Source organism: Prenolepis imparis, unplaced genomic scaffold (genome assembly GCF_030444845.1).
Source record: "Prenolepis imparis isolate NDT839.2.m4 unplaced genomic scaffold, iyPreImpa1.0 SCAF_8, whole genome shotgun sequence".
Lineage (NCBI taxonomy): Eukaryota > Metazoa > Arthropoda > Insecta > Hymenoptera > Formicidae > Prenolepis > Prenolepis imparis.
The window spans coordinates 15,442,884-15,461,896 of NW_028141166.1; the positions used below are offsets into that span (position 1 = coordinate 15,442,884).

At 32.8% G+C, this 19,013-nt stretch overlaps 1 protein-coding gene across 1 annotated transcript in view; it reads left to right on the plus strand.

Annotated features, from left to right (window-relative positions):
- The window catches only part of Foxp (forkhead box transcription factor P), a 330,454-nt gene that overhangs the window by 16,602 nt on the left and 294,839 nt on the right, over positions 1 to 19,013 (plus strand). The window contains exons 4-6 of the mRNA XM_083044679.1: positions 725 to 997; positions 1,105 to 1,403; positions 1,542 to 1,583. The gene's annotated coding sequence lies outside the window, so the exon portion shown is untranslated. The remainder of the gene's footprint in view (positions 1 to 724; positions 998 to 1,104; positions 1,404 to 1,541; positions 1,584 to 19,013) is intronic.

The window sequence follows — 19,013 nt, forward strand, 5'->3', positions numbered from 1 at the left end:
CCACCTGAACTACGTAATCATCCGTCGGCACGACTTAAGCGTTTTAATTCGTAATTAACGTTTATATTTGATTATTTATTATTTTTTATGTCATTATTCTTCAAAATTCAAAGTGTAAGTCAACACTCTTAATGTTTAGATAAACTAATTTTATAGAACTAAAGCTAATTGTATTTTATTTAAAATTCTGCAAACTATTTTGGCTGGTTAAATAATTTTTTATTTGGCGAGATATGTTATCTTTTTGAGATTACAAAATTATACATTTTATTATTATCTTTTTCATAAACTAGAACAACACAAACGCGCGCTACGCGCGCGCCATTCTTCGATTTTATATTAAAAAGAATATTTAAAAAAAATAATATAAAATTTGTTTAAACTCGATTAATATTTTTTCACAGAAATCAGCTGATTAAAGCATTAATTTGCAAATTAAATTTCAAAATAATAATATGGTAAAAAATTAAAATAGTAATATGTTGTAAATAATATGTTATAATACCTTATTCTTGATTAATATTTTTTGACAGAAATCAGCTGATAACTGTCAAAAATATTATAACATATTATTTAAAACCTATTATTTTAATTTTTATAACATTATTTTAAAAATTCGTTAGCAAATTAACGCTTTAATTAGCTAATTTCTGAGAAAAAATATTAATATTTATATTTGTTTAAGTATCTCTCTATATATGTATTTTTTATTTATTTGTTACAGGTAGCATTGCTGATAAGCTGCGCGCGAGTTTGCGAGATTTTCGAGTGTCGAACGGACGTTGCTTCGTGTGGTTATAGTTTTCGCATCGTTATTTCTCATTGCGCAATGTACGCGAAATACGCGTGCGATTCACGCGTCGCGTCGGGAGTGCCGTGTAAAGTGTCGGGCGATTGTAATTATTCGTGTTTTCGCGAGTGTCGCGAGTGCTACCATGGACCAAGAGAGGAGGAGGAGGCCCGGAGAGGCATCGGGCGACATCGGGGCAGCTGTAAGGTATGCAAAATAAATATATAATAACATTTCTTTTAAGAAACATAATTTTTTTTATATTTGTTTAATCTCTATATGTATATATGTATATATTTTATTTGTTATTACAGGTAAGATTTACATATAGGAGAGGAAGAGGAAGCACGAGGAGGCATCAGACGACACTGGGGCAAGTTTGACTGCGAGATTTTCGAGTGTCGAACGGACGTTGATTCGTGATTATAGTGTTCGCATCGTTTTTTTTCATTGCGCAATGTACGCGAAATACGCGTGCGATTCACGCGTCGGGAGTGCCGTGTAAAGTGTCGGGCGATCGTAATTATTCGTGTTTTCGCGAGTGTCGCGAGTGCTACCATGAGAGGAGGAGGAGGCCCGGGGAGGCATCGGGCGACAGCTGGACAACTGTGAGGTATGCAAAATAAAAATATTTTTTTCTAAACTACATCGAGATATTCGACCGTTTTCAGACTTTCAAAACACTCTGTACACCCCCCCCCCTCCCTCCCCCTACACATGAATATACATAATTTGAATATTTTGTTTTCAGATCAACGTGCTGTGTACTACAACTCCGCTATTGCCCGTATCGGTGAGTGAGAAATTGTTGATTTTATAACATTTTTATAGTAATGAGGGTATATATACTATGTTGAAAATATTAAAATAGTAATATATTTTAAATGATATGTTATAATATCTTATCCGCGATTAATATTTTTTGACAGAAATCAGCTGATAATTGTCAAAAATATTAATCAAATTAAAAGTATTATAACATGCCTTTTTAGAAAGGGAATATCTGATTCTTTTGCTATTAGAAACTTTGCACATAGAAATGCTACAAAAGAGCATAAACAGTATTAGCACTCAATGAACACACTGTGGGGTCGCGTTATCGGCGATTCCCTCCCAAGTTCAAATTACTGCCGGCATTTGCCTTATCTCGGTCCCTAGTAAGCCAGCAAAGAATAACTACCGAAGATATCGGCTCTGCATGTATCAGCCGACTAAAAATAGATAAAGAAGTGAAACAAACGTGTAAAGTTGTATATTTTATAATATGTACTACTTTTATAAGAGGGACGGGAAATATTGTGTAGTATTTTATCTCTGATTTTTAAAGCAGTTTGCAATAATATAATCAATACTAACATATGCTATTTACGAGCCTATAAACATTTTTAAAAAACTATATATATTATTATTAAAAAATTACTTAGACAACAATTCTACATTTAGTATTAAAGTTTAGTTTGAAATTAAATCTCCGTTATAATTGAATCTCCAATCTATTTACATACGCGTGGCACAAAATAATCATGTTGAATAACAGAGTATTCAAACCCAGTCGAAGAAATTACACAAGAAGCTCGCATTCAGTTTCTTTCTTCTTATCGATAATACTTGAAAAGTATTGTCACAAGTGTATGAAACATGTAGCGAAATTCGTTGCACGGAGCGAACGGGAAGTTAAACTTGGACAGACAAAGACGATTCTCTCTCGAATTTCCGGAGCGATGCGTTCTCGGTGATGCGAAAGTCGGGGTGGCAGCGCGTCTTCGAATATCGCGGGAAAGAAGGAAGCTGGGAAATCGACTGTCAGCTGGCACTCGAGAGGGTATTGAGAGCATCTGCGGCGCGAACGAGTTTTTAGTTGCGAAATATTTGTAAATATCTCTCTTTGTAAAGAGCTCGGAGACTGGAAAGGGGTTGGAGCGGCTCCTCCACAGAGCACAGAACGAGTCAAGGGTGGAAAGAATAAAAGCTTTCTGCTCTGTACGTTTGACGGTCAAACGGATTCTGTATTTGGCAAGGGCCTGTGCCAGTCCTGCTGGTCCTGCCGCCCTTCAAAGAAATGCCACGTATTTCGCATGGTGCGCGTTTCCTATGATTAATGCCGGCATGTAATGGGTTGTTTGCCCTCAAAATATTCCATCCTCTGGTCTTTGACGATTTCCTGGATAGATACGGCGAGATGGTGTTTACGACGCTCATTGAATATTCTACCAGATCAAGGAGATCTGTTATATATTATACGCTTTAATAGACTTATCTAATGAATTTTATTGCGGATATTTCGTAAAACAATCCCTCATTTAAAAATTAAAGTTGGAATGGTAAAAATTAAATTTGCAATGAGAAGACGGTATTTAAATAAATTTATATAAATTTATATGTATTACAATCGGATATTAATTAAAATAATATTAATAAGAATGCATGTGTGTATATAATAATTATTATTAATAAGCTTACTAATTTAAACGGACTATAGAAATTATATGAGTCGCGTTTTAGTTATTAATTAAACGATCATTTTTAAAACTTAATAAATTGCGAAATTTAACATTTTAACAAAAATTTTACTAAGGCTAGATCAATTTCATAATATTCAAATTATTTTCAATTATAATGTTACCATTTATGTGAATAAGCTGCTATTAAGCATATTCCTCGCGGTTAGTTGGGAAAAAGCCACGGAAATGCGCGGTAAGCAAACGCGTAAGTAATTAAGTGGATCCAGGTGTTTCCGTGGAAAGAACGTAAAATTAATGGGAGTCGGTAACGATAGATACTCTCCGGGGCAGATCTCTTGGCTCGCCACGCTCTGGATCGTCGAATCACCCGAGAGGCATCCACGATCGGTAAACAAGCTAGGGTCGTTAAAGCAACGGTTATACTGATGATTGTAGGCTTGCGGGGGTATTTAGGAGAGTTGTTTACGGCTACTTTCTCTCTACGGTCAATAAAGTCCAACTACCCTAAGAGACCGCGTGATGTCTGTGCATTCAGTCTTTTCTATTCGCTGACGATGCAACCATTGATTATTGTTATCTATGTATTTACTAAAGATATATAGAAATGTATCTTTATATAATCTTCCTTTATAGTGGCATATTTGTCGAAAGTTTTTTCGATCTCACTTGGAATAAGTCTTGCGTCACACAACATTTCTAGACAAGTCGCAACATAGGCGTAAGAAAGCGCGATTTAACTATGTGTGTTTTATTATGATTTTCTTAAAATCTCTTTCTCTACAAAGGAAAATATATATATATATATATATATATATATATATATATATATTTCTCAACAATTTTGATATTTAAATGTAATTCGTTCTTTTCTTTGCAATTATAATTTTTTTTATTCTAAAAATAGAGAACATTTTAGAAAGCCCCATCCTTTTTTAAAAATATAATAGTGATATTAATTATCTTTATGTTTCTTTAATTTTACAAAATTGCTAAATTTGTTAAATTATTGAGTGCAAAATTCACGTTGTTATAGCTTTGCAATAATATTCTTTTTACTGAATTTTGGGATAAAAATAGAATAAATATGACTCGCGATAATACCGTCGCGAATATGCCGCATTGTCGCTTACAAAAAAACAAAGGAGATGAATAGAGGGAAATGGTAGACAGGCTCGGGGGTGACACAAAGATAGAGCATTTGCATGTGGCGATCGACCACGTGGAAGCTCTGCTCGCTCCATCGCACTTTCCTTTTAGTTGAATCTCTCATGTGATCTTTCCGGATGCATGTCAAGATACTTTTAATCATAAATTTATACATATTTCTTTATTGAGTATTATATGAATTCATTATAATTTCTGATAAAAATTTTATTGTATTCTTTCGCATTATATTGCCATAATAAATTAATATATATGTTATTTAGAGCGACTTAACAAAAATATAGATTAAAAGTTGTTCAGGCAATATCAGGGGTGTTGCTGGAAGGATTGCGATGAAGAGAAATAAAGAATAAAGGGAGATATACGTCGAATTCAGTGTAGAAACGGGTTGGTTTTCGAGATTGGCAGTTGCAGAGCAAAACGGCGTTCTATGCGCGTACCGATGAAATTGTGTTTGTATTTTAATGAGGGGGCTATGCTAATCCCTCTCGCGGCATACAGCCGAGCTCTCCTCCCCGACGACGAAGGAGAGGCCGTTTTTCCATTTCGCGTAAACGGCTCACGGCGCCGAACCGAGACTGAATCGCGATCCTCCTCCGTGCCGTTCGAAACTGACGAATAAATTCGCACTTCACTTGTGTATTTGCAAATTTTAAAGGGGACCGGCAGGCTTTACAACGCCCGATTGTTTTAATATCGTTTTGCCGCATGCGCGGGGGAAAACTGCATGAAGAATTAAAGGATAAACGACAGACTATAATAAATAAATATATATATATATATTCTTAAGATACGATACATTAAAGATCTATTAATTAAATGATGGAAAAATTGAAATTTTATTAGTAGAGATATTAGATATTAAAAGATTATATTACATACGTAATTTAATATACATACATACGTAATTTAATTATCAATAAAATTTCCACTTTTTAAAATCCAAAACAAATATTTAATTAAAAAGAGGTTGATATAAATTAGTTTCAAATTCTGTTAACTTCTTCAAACTACGAAAATTAAAATTTGTTAGACGAATGCTATCTATACTTTCATCGAAGCTTTTGTTACGCGCGTTCTAACACCCTTTTCTGACCTACTGCCATAATTTTAGCAATCGATAGAGTCCATATGCGCGCCTATGTACGTACGTTCATTTTCACCCCCTGGACAATCGGTTCCCCCTATCAAAGGGCCGTTTGTCTTTAAAGAGGGCTCATCGGGCTTAAGTTCAAACTTCTGCATTTTACCTTTACTTTCTTTCGTTAAGATTCATTACATTACTTTTAGTTTTTTAAATTGTTACATATAAAATATCTAAAAATATGCAAAATAGATAAAAATTAATATAATTGGATATCTTCTCATATGTATTAATAAATAATATTTTAAAAATACTTTAGAGAAACTGAATCGTTTTGTCGAAATACGAATTTTAACATAATACATACGTCTTACATTAATAATATATTTGCACACCGTAGAAATAAAACAAATTATGTGCGTTGAAAATATCTTGCAAATTACGCGTATTACATACGCATATTAATATATCAAATAATTTAAAGATATTTGTGTACTTGATTTGGAAACTTGATTAAGTAATTATATTAATTTTTTTTTGTTATTCGTGATGTGTGAGTTTCCATTTTTCTTCATGCTTGGACATAGTATTGTTTGGATGGAAAGTAATGAATGAAACGTAGAAGTCCATCGTAGACTATAGTGGAGTTAGCTGAGTAGCCATTACATGCGGACCAAGAGCTTTTTTCCGAGGGAGTGAGCTTGGAAAAGTACGAAACTTCCCGGTACACATGAAGTTAGACCGATAGGGGCCAATCTAATTGAGTCGATGTATTTACAGATCACTAGCTGGCCAATAGGAAGTTATTCCCTCATATCACATTCAAATTGCTTCATCGATTTCCAGTAACATTAGCCCTAGAATAATGGCGTTCTGCAATTTTATATAATTTCGGCAATTTTATCAACATTGTTTATTGTCATATATAAGTATTGGATATTCTATTTCGATTCTATTTAAAAAAAATTTTTTTTTATAAAATCAATTATTTCTGAATATAAATTCTTAGAAGAATTATTTTTGTTATCAAAAAGAAAGATGTTTATTTAAATATTTATCATGTTTATTATATTTTTGTATAGATTCTATTTGGATTTATTAAACTTTAATTATCATTAATTTAATATTATTAAAACAATTACATAAAAAATAGTAAATAAAATAAGCAAAACTTAAAAAAAAAAGTAATTACAGTATTTAAATTTTGATAGAATATATCATACACAACAGGAAAACGTCGGTTAAATCTGTACTACTTACTATATATATAGCTAATACTAGCATAAAACGAGCTACATATTGTACAAGTTAAACATTTGGAACATCTTAGGAAATAATTATTTAAAAAGCATTCTCAATTCCCAGATTTAACAATAAATTATATAAGGATCGATTTCTTGTGAGAGAGACTATATTAAATGACATAATGACATAATTTTTAACAAAAAAAAGTAAAAGGTTTATAACAAATTAATATGTATGATACATATGCGTCCTAATTTATTATTATTTTTTCTCATTTTTACATTATTTATGATTTATATTTACTTTTAGAGACATCAATAGATATACATCAATAGACATATGTGTCTTTAATATTATAAAATTGAAAGTAAAAATATTACTATATTTTCAGTATTTATAAAAAATGACGCAACCCTCTCCTCATCACACATAATACTTGAAACTTTTATTTAAATCTATTTTTTAAATGGGTTCACAAAGTTCGACCGCTCGATATAAAGTTTACGATATTTCCATGTATTCTCGATATAGAGTTGCCAACAGCAGGCGAAACAAAAATTGCAAAGCCGCTAATCTTTCTCGCGACCGGAGGGGCAACGTTTAATCGGCACCTAGTTGACATAGCGCGGATCGTTTCGCCCCAGTCTTCCGTATATATATCGCGTTTCCGTTGGTATGGTGTGTACGAGAAGAGAGTGTAGGCCTGCTTGAAATTTTCCACATTCTCCTCCCAGCGGTCACTTCCTCTTCCCCGAGAACCCCCATTCGTAGTCGACGTTTCGCATTGGAATCGAAAACGGGCCAGGCGGCGCCCGGCAGCGGCAGACGGTTTAAACAATCGTCGAAGAGAAAACGAGCCAGAGAAGAAAAAAAAAGGCGAGCTAGGGTGATCCCTCTCTGGTCGTTTCGCTCCGTGAGTCCGTGATACATCGAGATATCGCCGAGTCGTTGTTGACCGAAGTTTCGATGATCCCAGCCGGAGAAAGATTCAACTCGTGCCCGGACGATTATGTGAGAGGGGGTGGACGGCGCCAACCCGAGCAGACACGAGGGTGAACCGTGGGCCGGCCTGGTTATCGATGTATTTTCAATACCGAGACAAAGCGATATAATCCGCGTTTAATTGGAAAACTTCACCTCGACCGGCCTCCCTCGCCGATACAAATCGCGGGAGTGAGATATCGCGGCTACCATCCCCCCTCATTCCCCGCCGCCAAGGCCGCCGGGCCGCGAATTTGTTTTCGTTGGTTGCAGTGTTCGGTGATTCGAGCGGTTGCCTTGTTTACGTATAGAATAATGAAAAGCATTGATCGCCATTATTTTGTTTACCTCGATAAACGATACTCTGAATAAAACATTGTCATTGTGTGAATACGTTTGATCATTTAAAATTGAAAATTACCAGCACCCTTTCATCAATTAAAAATTTTGTTGCTTTATTTATGTTTGTTATATCTTATTTATTTATTATTTAGAGCCTCATTGTCTAATTTTGTTAAATATTATTTATATAATTTTTTACTTAATAACATAAATTTAAATTTCTTTGTTATAGATTATTTGAGTTTTTAAATTTTATTTTTAAATTTTTATATTTTTATTTATTGTATTTATATATGTCTTATTTTATTTTTTTTTATATTGTACGTGTACTTGCTTTTCTTAGAATCATTAATTTTATTTATAATTTTTTTTTCTTAATTTAAATTGATTTATTATTACTGTTATTGTCGAAAGAATCAATTTTTTCAAAACATTTTTGTGTATAAATAATATATATATATATATATATATGTAAAAAAGAGTAAGATTAACGTACATTATGAAAATCAGTGGAAAGTACAACGAGGCAACGTGGCTCAAGTTAGTTATCTCGAGGGATATTTTACGAGGTTCCTCGCTATACTCGCCACCTCGTGTATACTACATCCGTATTTTTCTTTTTTTTTTTTTACCGCGACGTTTGAAGGGCCTCTCACCTAAGATGGGGTTAAATTTGAAAAGTTTTTAAACGCGCCTTGTCTCTTGTCTCATTGTTCCCCGAGGAAACTTACGGAACGAGCGAATTCCTGTTTGCCCGTCAGTCATGTCATTTCCATAACTTTCGGGAGATGATTAACCTGATGTGACGTTGGAAAATAACATCGGGGACATCTTATTCGTAATATAGAAGATGATACTCTCACAAAATACCGCTGTTCTTAATTTTATGTAACTATTTTCGATTAGGATGTATTTATTCTTTCTACAATATATGTTTTGTTTTATTTTAATATTTCCATATTTATTTATAATTTTGAAATTATATATTTCTATTTCTATTTATTATATTTTATTTTATATATGTATATATTATATTTTATATTTTTCGTTATAATTTTCTCCTTTTTTCTCTTTATAATTAATATGTCTCCTTTCGTAGCTTAATATATTTTATAGGAAATGTGTTTAGATATTGATTTTAACAGACAATTTTTACATTTCTGTATTTTTTCTTGTATTTTGAGAATTTTGTTTTAATATTTTTATACAATTTTTACATGTTATAATATATTATACATATACTTAGTATGTGTGTAAATACACATACATGAATTGTGAAATTTGTCTAATTTAAATTATTTTAAACATATATTTTTTAAAGTCATATTTTCTTGTGTTTTACGAGAAAAACTTACTTATAACCCCTTTATTCTATAAAGTTTCGGTGACTTTTCTCAAAATATATCTTGTTAAAAGGAAGTCTAATATGTCTTGCAAAGAAAACTTTTGAGTAGAATATCAAAATAAAGATGCCGTGGAAAGAACTTCTCATTGCTACTTAATTATAGTTTATATTTTATATTCCTTAAATAAGAAAACGTAAGACGTTCTAAAATTTTTATCAGAAATTCTCTCTTATTTCTTTAAATAAAGATTTAATGTGAACACATTTAATACAAATATATTGATAATTTTTTTTTATATAAATAATTTAATATAATAATATCGTTTGTGTGTGATAAAAGGCATTAATGAAATTTATTTCTAAAAGATCTGAAATTAAAAGATAGAAAATTATAGGTGAAATAATTTTATATAGTTTTACAATTCATTGTGATCATAATTCAGAGACAAGCATATAATTGAATAAGAAAAGTCACCTAGAAAATCAATTTAATTACCTCATTTCCTGGATATGATGAGATGCTGATAAGCTGGCGATAGAACATTAAGAACTTAAACGAGCTCCAGGCGCATTCTCTTAACCGATAGAAATGCCATTTAGCTCGCTTTCCTTTTTTCTCCGCGCCGTTTGTTCCGTGTATTTCGGGACACGAGAACACCTAATTCCTCGAGAATCGTTTGTTATATATCTATATATACGGGGGTATCGACGGCGATTGGAACGATGGGCGCGATGGATCCAGCCTGGGGATTTTTTTATCTCTGCCAGATAATCGCAATTGGTTCGAGCGGCCGCAATGTCGGAAAACATTCTCGATATTTGCAGATTGCAATGAGACATGCAAGGGCCAGCGCTTTTTTTACCCTTTTTCGAGCCCGGTTTAGACGAGATACACCCTCGTTCGGTAATGGCCTGCCACCTGGTCGCTTCTTTCACCCCCTTCCGCGAGGCTACCTCTCACCCGTGCCGAAACACTTCGAAGATTCCCTATCCACATCGCAAAGCACGTCGGTCGCTCAATTTACTTCGATTTCCCTTCTTTTTTCCTCTTCTCTTTCATCCATCCCTTCACCCCTTCGTGTTCAGATCGGAGAACGCAGGTGTCAATTTAGTTTCGTGCACTTATCTAAAATCTTGAAAATGATTTTTCACTCATATCATAGATGTGCATCGCAACAAATAATGATAATTATCTTTGCTTATTAAACTCTATTATATTTTATTATTTTTCTTTCATTTGTAAAATAAATATTCTTATATTTCTTTCTTAGTTGGGTAACAATATATACTTATTTATAAATAAGTTATTTGATTTCTTTATTTAATAGATAAAAATATTAAATAATCTAAACGATAATGAAATTCCTAATTCAATCCGCAGCAAAATTAAAAGTACTCGAAAATTACTGTAGGGATGCGTCCCGCTTTAAAGCGACGATTCGCGAAAACAAATTCTTCATCGTCGCGAATTTTTCCCCGACAAACAGCGCTACAACGAGCTAGCAATTAAGAACGTAAGAAGGGACCATCGTAAACCAAATGACGGAAACGCGTAATGGAACAAAAGTCGCTCCGAATCTTCTCACCGTACCCTCGACGGATCCACCGTCGTCATTATCGCCTGTGTCCAACACTAAAGAAGAACAATTAAAATATGACAATCGTTAGATTTAATTATCGGGATAAAAGGGCAGCGCGAACGAACCCCGACCCGATAAGAATGCTGCGCGCAGCTAAAAACTTGAAAGACATTTAAAAGCGCGGCTAAAAGGGCTGGGCCGTCACGCTTGATTTCACCATCCGACAAACTCCCGTCCCGCGCGACGAGTTATTATTAAGTACAGGACATAACAATCAAAGGAAAAATCTTCCGAATCATTTATAATAGATGTTATGGTAATAACAATTATCGCAGGGATGCGATCTTTCGCCGGGGGCGGATACTTTTTGAAATGTCGATTTATCTACCCAACCACAGCAATGTAAAAAGGGCTCGATTTTCCTATAGATACGTAAAATAATATTTGCTTGTTCAAACAGTCGTGTAGCTAATGGGTATATTCAGTTATAATATAGCGTAATAATTGTCTAATATAAAGTCAAAAATTATCATAACGTTGATTTGTAACCTATAATATACGATATTAACATAATACACGTATAGCAATATGCAATTTGAACATATTATTTGCAGTAACAAGTTATTTTACATAGAGGGAAAGAAAAACATGCAGCGTTTTATAAATCAGTACTGAATAAAATATAATATTTGATATGAAGAATGCCATATTGATATGAAGAATGCTGTATCTCTATGGTGATTTTCGAGCACTTTTAATGATATTTGATTTCAATTGATTTTGATTTATATATGATTTTATAATTATCTTAAAGTAAAAAGATAATTTCTAAATTGTTACTATATACCAATTGTCATATTAGTAGAAAAGCTATAAAACTTTTTAATTATTGCGGACTCAACGAAATCGAACAATGCAACTCGTGATGACTGTGGCTGAAACCTGTTTCTGTATGCATAAAGAACTCGAGTCGTCAAAGGTTTTGCCGACCATGCATGCAATTGGCAACTGCAATTGCCTGATCAACCCTATCTTTTAACCTCCCCTATTGTCTGAGGAGTTTCTTCGATCGAGTTTTTACGCGAGCGATAATTGCAATTCAGCGTTTATATAAATGATCCAGGCAGTCAACTTATATCACTCTAATATGACATAAAAATTCCTAAAAATTGGCAAAAAAATGATTACTATTCTATTTTTATTCAAATGTTACAAACATATAAGGAAATATATTTTCTATAATTAATTTTTCTTATACAAGGTTTACTAAAATTAGCAGGTTTATAATTAATTTATATTTTTTGCATAGGAGGTTTATGTTTTATTTTTATTATTAATTTACCAATAAATTTATTTATTTAGAACTTTTAGGTTTTTTATATAAATGATAAGCAGCAAATCTATCTTAATAAAATCTTGTAAGAGCAAATGTTTCTGTCTTATAAAGGTCTTGAAATAAAAAATGTACAGATGTTTAATTTATATTAATTAATTAGCAAAATGATAAGTCGCAAAATATAATTTTATTTTTGCGAGTTTAACGTAATATCTTTTAACAAGTAGTAAAAATTAGGAGAGTTTATCTTTGACATATATTAAACTGAGGGTTACCTGTCTAGAGTTAAGTCTGCGTGAGAGAGAGAGAAAGTCGAGAAACATGACTTTCCACGAGAGATTTTCACGATCTCGATTATATCCCAGGAGAAGTATAATTAACTGCCACAAGTAGGGGTGGCGACCCACGGTTGTCTAAATAATTTACGCTGTGTCTTGACTTCCAGTTTCGCGTGTCTCATATAATACGTCACTATTATAATCTATAATTTTCCATCCTATCCATTTGTAAAATAAGCAAGCGCTACGTTTTCTTTACTGTCAGCATTTTTGATCATCTATATGATTTTTAGATGTAAATCTTCTTTTACATAACTATTCGACAATCACATATAATTTTTTTTATTTTATAATATTGAAAATTTCGCGCGATAAATATAGGGTTATTTGTGATAAAGTAAAAGAATTCAAAAGACACGTTTTATAATTATTTTATGCGGATTATTGAACAGACAGCGAGATGAAAGAAATTTCTTTCATACTTATTAGCATGAATTTAATAAGTGCGTCCTGACTGTCTGCGTGGGTGTGCGCCGACACATTGTATAAATACTATTATTGTTCATAAATATTCATCCACATTTAATATCGGCGGCATTGTGGCGCGTAAGTTTCGCGAGGAAGGCACCCCGGTAGAGTTTAGTCAAAGTTTTAAGAAAATCCTCTCTGTTGTCTCTGTCTTTCTCTCTTCCGCTTATTTTAACGTAATAATCTGTATTTTTCATTTATATTATTAAGTATATTATTATAATTAAAGAATTAAAAAATAGATTAATATTTATTGATGTTTATATATATACATATATGTCAAATTTTAAAAAATTTGCTTAATATTTGTAAGGATAAACTCAATATATATATATATATATATATATATATATACACATATGTACTTAAATTTTTATTTTTTTATTTGCTATTTGTGATTTTATTTTTATGTTTTTAAGATTTATTTACAATTTGTATTTAATCGCGTTCCTTATTATTTGCATAAAACAAATTTTAGATTCACTTCTTTAAGTCAGCGTGCCTCGCTGATGAAATTCATAAAAATTGCGCACACATTAGATCTGCGTTCTCGCTCTCTCTTAATTACCGGACGACAAGAACTCCTTCAAACAAAGAAAGTAGAACTTCCTTCCGTTTTTTCTCTCCGTCCACCATACTGTCCTTCAGTTCCAGCAGTTGAAATATTTGCTCGTGGTTTCTCCCAATTATAATTAACCTTAATAATATTCATTTCGCACACCGAAACGAAGTTGTTCGTCTGCCAGAAAGCTCAGAGAGAGGCTGAGAGATTATATTAATTAATCTATTAAGATGTACATTTTTAGCGGCCGCCAAACCGACCCGCCTTGCCTCCTTTCCTTTCTTACACTTCTTTAATTCTGTTGTTGAAGCTCTTTGCTACTTTATTAAGAGTTATGAAAACTGACAGCTGACGCTCTGTGTCTTGTATATATATGTATCCAATCTCTTTCGATAAACTTTAAATAGCATTCTGAAATTGATTGTCAGTATATTAGTGGTCGTCATATAATTATGTGACATATTTTAATAATTTTATATACTAAGCAATCTAAATTGATCTATCTAAAATCTAAATAATCTTTCATAATTAATTAAATTTAATAATTAATTGAAAGAATAATGATACATTTTTACAAGCATTTAATCTCACATTTATTAAATGAACAATCAATTAAATGTAAATATTGTTTCAAAATAATATTGAAATATTTTCACATCTAATATTATCAACTTAATATATATAATTAATTCTCTTTAGAGATGCTACGTTCCATTACTAAAATGGTAAGGGAGGGTATATGAAAATGCCATCGTGGACAGCGCGAGCTACCTTCTCATCGAGATGTTTCGAACAGCGACGGACAGACGCGCGGAAAATATTTAATTAAAGTAAAAACCAAAAAAATCCGCGGCTACCGCCTCGGCCACACATTGTCGAAGGTCGGATGATCGCGGTGGCCTTTTACCTCTTCGTGGTACGTGTCACATGCCCACTTTATTGGTAAACTCTCAGTCAGTTATTTAATTAACACGTCTGATCGATAGGCGTCCAGTAAAATCATATACAGCGGATGCCGAACGATAATATGTGCGGCTTTCACCGAATTGAAATTTTTATCTTTTTTTTTTTTTTTTTTTATAAATCCAACTTTGTAAATATACATTCTCTGTGTGCTTGCTATAATAATTCTTGTACCATCGTAATTCTTGATTGTTATAAAATATTGCGAAAATGTGATTTTAAAGTTAAAAATTATTTTGTGTAATTACGAATCGTGGATTCCTATATTGAAATTGAAAACATCGATGATAGGATGAAAATGGACGCGGAACAGGAAACTGACAATCAATCATTAATTACTGATACATTTCTTACTCAGGAAATAGACGCTATAATCGTCTTTGGAACGATGTCATACAATAGTCTGCGCTTTCCTAATAATCGATAAAGCCATTTTGCGATTAATTTTCCATAAATGTGTATGATTCTAAAATGAATATTCAAATATAATTACGATAACAGTTTGATGAATAATTTTCTAAAAATTTGCATCATTTATATTAATATTTTACTGATGACCATTAATAAATAAGTTTCCAATAAATTAATTGGAAAAATTTTAAAACATGAATTTACAGAATACAATGAATATATAAATTGTGCTGCAGATATCAATATTTATCACAGAATTTAGATATTTATAAAAAAATATGTTCAAAATATAATATAATAAAAAAAAAATACGGAAAGAGAGAGAAAGAGAGAGAGAGAATAAAGTTTACGAAATTGTCAATAAGCATGCATTAACGTCGTTTTTATGTTTCATCGCAAAATATACGCCGTCAAAATAAACCGATAAATGCCAGATTCGTGAAAAACGGATGACGAATCCAAGCGCGTAATGCCACGTTCGAACGAAATGCAAATTTGCGCCGTCTCCGCACTTTTATTTCGCCGTTATAAAAGTTGAAGCGAAGTCTCGTTTTCTTTTTTTTTTTTTTTACGGCCAGCCACAATATTTCCGAGGACTTTAGCGTACTCGATTGCAAAGTGGCGAAGGGAGGGTCGAGCGTTGTAAAGCGATTTACGGTGAAAACAGCCAATAAACGACCGCGATCGTAATGAAATACTACGAATAATCGACTGGTTACACCGTCGTACAAAATTAAGCAGCTATTCAATCACTCGATGGAAACTTTATATTTCTTTATATTCTGAAATTGTCTTTATTATAAGTATATTAAATTTTTTTTATAAAATAAATACTCTTGTGTAACTAATTATAATTAATTAATTAAAATTAATTAATTAAAATAATTTAAAAAATTATTTTTTAAATATATTCTTATTTGTATAATAATGGTAATATATAAGTTATATATAATAATTTTCTTTTTAACAGTAATATATCAATATATATTCTCCTTGGTCAAATTATCACGAGATGCAACAGAATAATCCTTTTATCTAAATCTTGCATAGATTTGATATAAAACATGGTCATATTACGTTAATACGATATGGAATGTATTCATATGAGAAAACTCGCATAAAACCACAGTTTTCGTCCTTTGTAATTTCGCCAATTAGCTTGATAAATTGAGAATACACACGCGATCTGAAAAGTTAAACCTAATTAGTAGAAACATACGCGAGCATGTGTTTGAGACAAAGATGTTTTTTCAGGGAGGGAATGAATCGCGCGCTTTAAAATATTTAGGCGTTTATGTATCTGGGAACAGTTAATTTATATATATATATATATATATATATATATATATATATATTACACACATTGTTTATGTATTTGTAAATTTACGACAATAGTTCTATCAATCGATTTTAAGATTGCTTTTGAACATTTTTTCGTCCTCGAAAACGTGTGACTATTTGCCTCTGAAATGCATGATGAACGATCGTTAAAAGCGACCTAAATACACGAGAATATGTTTAAGAGAAGCGTATACGTCGGAACCGTATTCTTCCATTAACACAGAGGGGAGGAAGAGGTGGAAAAGCCGAGGGTGTGTAGTAGAGCTCTTGTAGGATACGAAGGAGAGAGGGACAGAGTGGCTTGTTTACGTAACGCTTTATCGTTAGAGGGTCCGTCGGATTTTCTTGTTGATCCTCCACGGTCTCTCTAATAGCGATTTTGGTTTATTTTGGTTAACAAATTTGGTTAACAAAGTGCGCCTTGCCGTGCGCTCGTTCGTTCGTTATCGCTCGTTTTTATTTCGACTTTTTTCTTCCTGCGAACATATTTGAAAAATTTACGTACGAAGGTGACCACAATGCTAAATGCATCTGTGTATACTACTCGTACAAAAAGTATTTTAAAAACATGACTTTTTATCGTAGATATACATACATGTGTACATATTTGTGTGTTCAAAATTGTTTTCTCTCAATTTATTTTTCTTGATTATATTCAAAAAATTATTTCTTGATTTTTATGTAATTTTATAAAATCTTACGTACATAGTGTAAAGTGTGTAGTACAATTTAAGATAATGTATACATGTAATTTTTTAAAGGCAATAATAGCAAAGATATTTATTTATTTAAAGTATTGAAAACTGGATAACATATAAATAATGTATGCACACACATAAATAATGTATGCAATTTGCCTTGCCTTTTACAACCTTCATGTATGTATACTGGAGGAATATACAAGTTAGCAGTAATAGATTATCGCGTCTAAGTGCTTTATTTATGATACTTGTCTCGTCAACGACAAATGAATTGTTTACGAGCATTCTGTTTAATATAAATGGCAACTTACATTTCCTGCAGATTGTGGTATACCTCAATCAAGACGCATTATTCAATATAGTTTGGTGTAGCGTAAAATGTAGAAGATACAACTCTCGCTTCGTAAGCGTGTCCCTTCCGCCTTAGAAATGGAATCGCGTCTGTTTGTCTGTTTGTAATAGCAATTAGCACCAGCTCCCCGTAGATTGGATCATCCCCGCCGTCGTTCATCTTGACATCGCGCTCCACCGTCGTCGACGCCGCCGCAAGATGGCAAATTACAATTACCTAAAATACACAAGCAGCGAGCGTCGGGAGAAAACGATGACGATCAAAGGTTACAGACGCGCTCAACGCATCTATGATATTAATCACAAAAGGTGCCATTTTGATCTCGCTTGTTTTAAACTCGCGTTGGTTCTCTCTTGAAAAAATATTCTAATTGCCCAGAGGACGACGATAAAAGAGAAATGTTATCTATCAATTTTAAGCAGCTCTGTAGCTGAAAACGGTCGAGTGGTTGAGGGACGTTACCAATAAATTGATGAGACACCGGCAGCCTCGTAATAAGATGACTACGTTATAACGATCCGGCACTCGCCGCCGTTATTAATTGGCCCTTCACGCGGAGACCCTCCGTTGTTCTGCTTCGATATATATTCCGCGATATCAAGCGGTCTCGATAAGTGGCCAATTGTGATCGATGCTACATTCAAAATCTATATAATCTTCACATTTAATGCTGCGCGTTATATATTTCGGCTCTGTACCGTCGAAGAAAATTTTGAAAGAAACAGTTATTTTATAAAGGAAAAAATAGAATTATTAATTAATATAAATCAGAATCTAGTTTTTATTCTTTCTCGTTGAAAATAACAAGCATTTGATCAATCACGATTTAAAACGAAAGATTAAAATATAGATGCGCAAGATCGATCACGGGAGAAGGCAATAAGTCTTGGCAACTTAGGCTAAAAAATTTTTTTCCCCGCCGAAGAAGCCGCGAAGACTGGGTAACGAGTCGAGTTTTTCATCGTTACTCCCCGACGAAAAAAAGCTCTGGGTGGGAAATAAATACAAATTGCAGGATTACCGGGACTTTTCACGCTGATATGGGGCCCCATGCTCTTCATGCGACAACGTTCTCTATTTTCCGGATACTTCGTATAAGTTACGACGGGCCGCTTCATGAAACCAAATGTACCGTGAAATTTTCTGCCGCCGCGAAACAACCACGGATGCTGGATGACATTACCGTGCATTTTTCGCGATATCTTATTTATGTACGAGAACCATGAATGAATTTAAAAATTATGTAATTTATACGAACGATGACTCTCTCTCTCTCTCTCTCTCTCTCTCTCTCTCTCTCTCTCTCTCTCTCTCTCTCTCTCTCTCTCTCTCTCTCTCTCTATAGATATGCAAAAAATATTGATGCCGAAACGTAAAATATGGAAGAGATAAAGGAAAATGGTGATATAAAATATAATAATTTATAAAAGGGTACCAATATTGGAAAATATTGCTATTTTATCACTTTTTTAATTTAATACAACAAATCTTATAATATATTCTTTGTCACTCGATTGTATTTTTAGCTTTAATTTTCATAAATTGTTT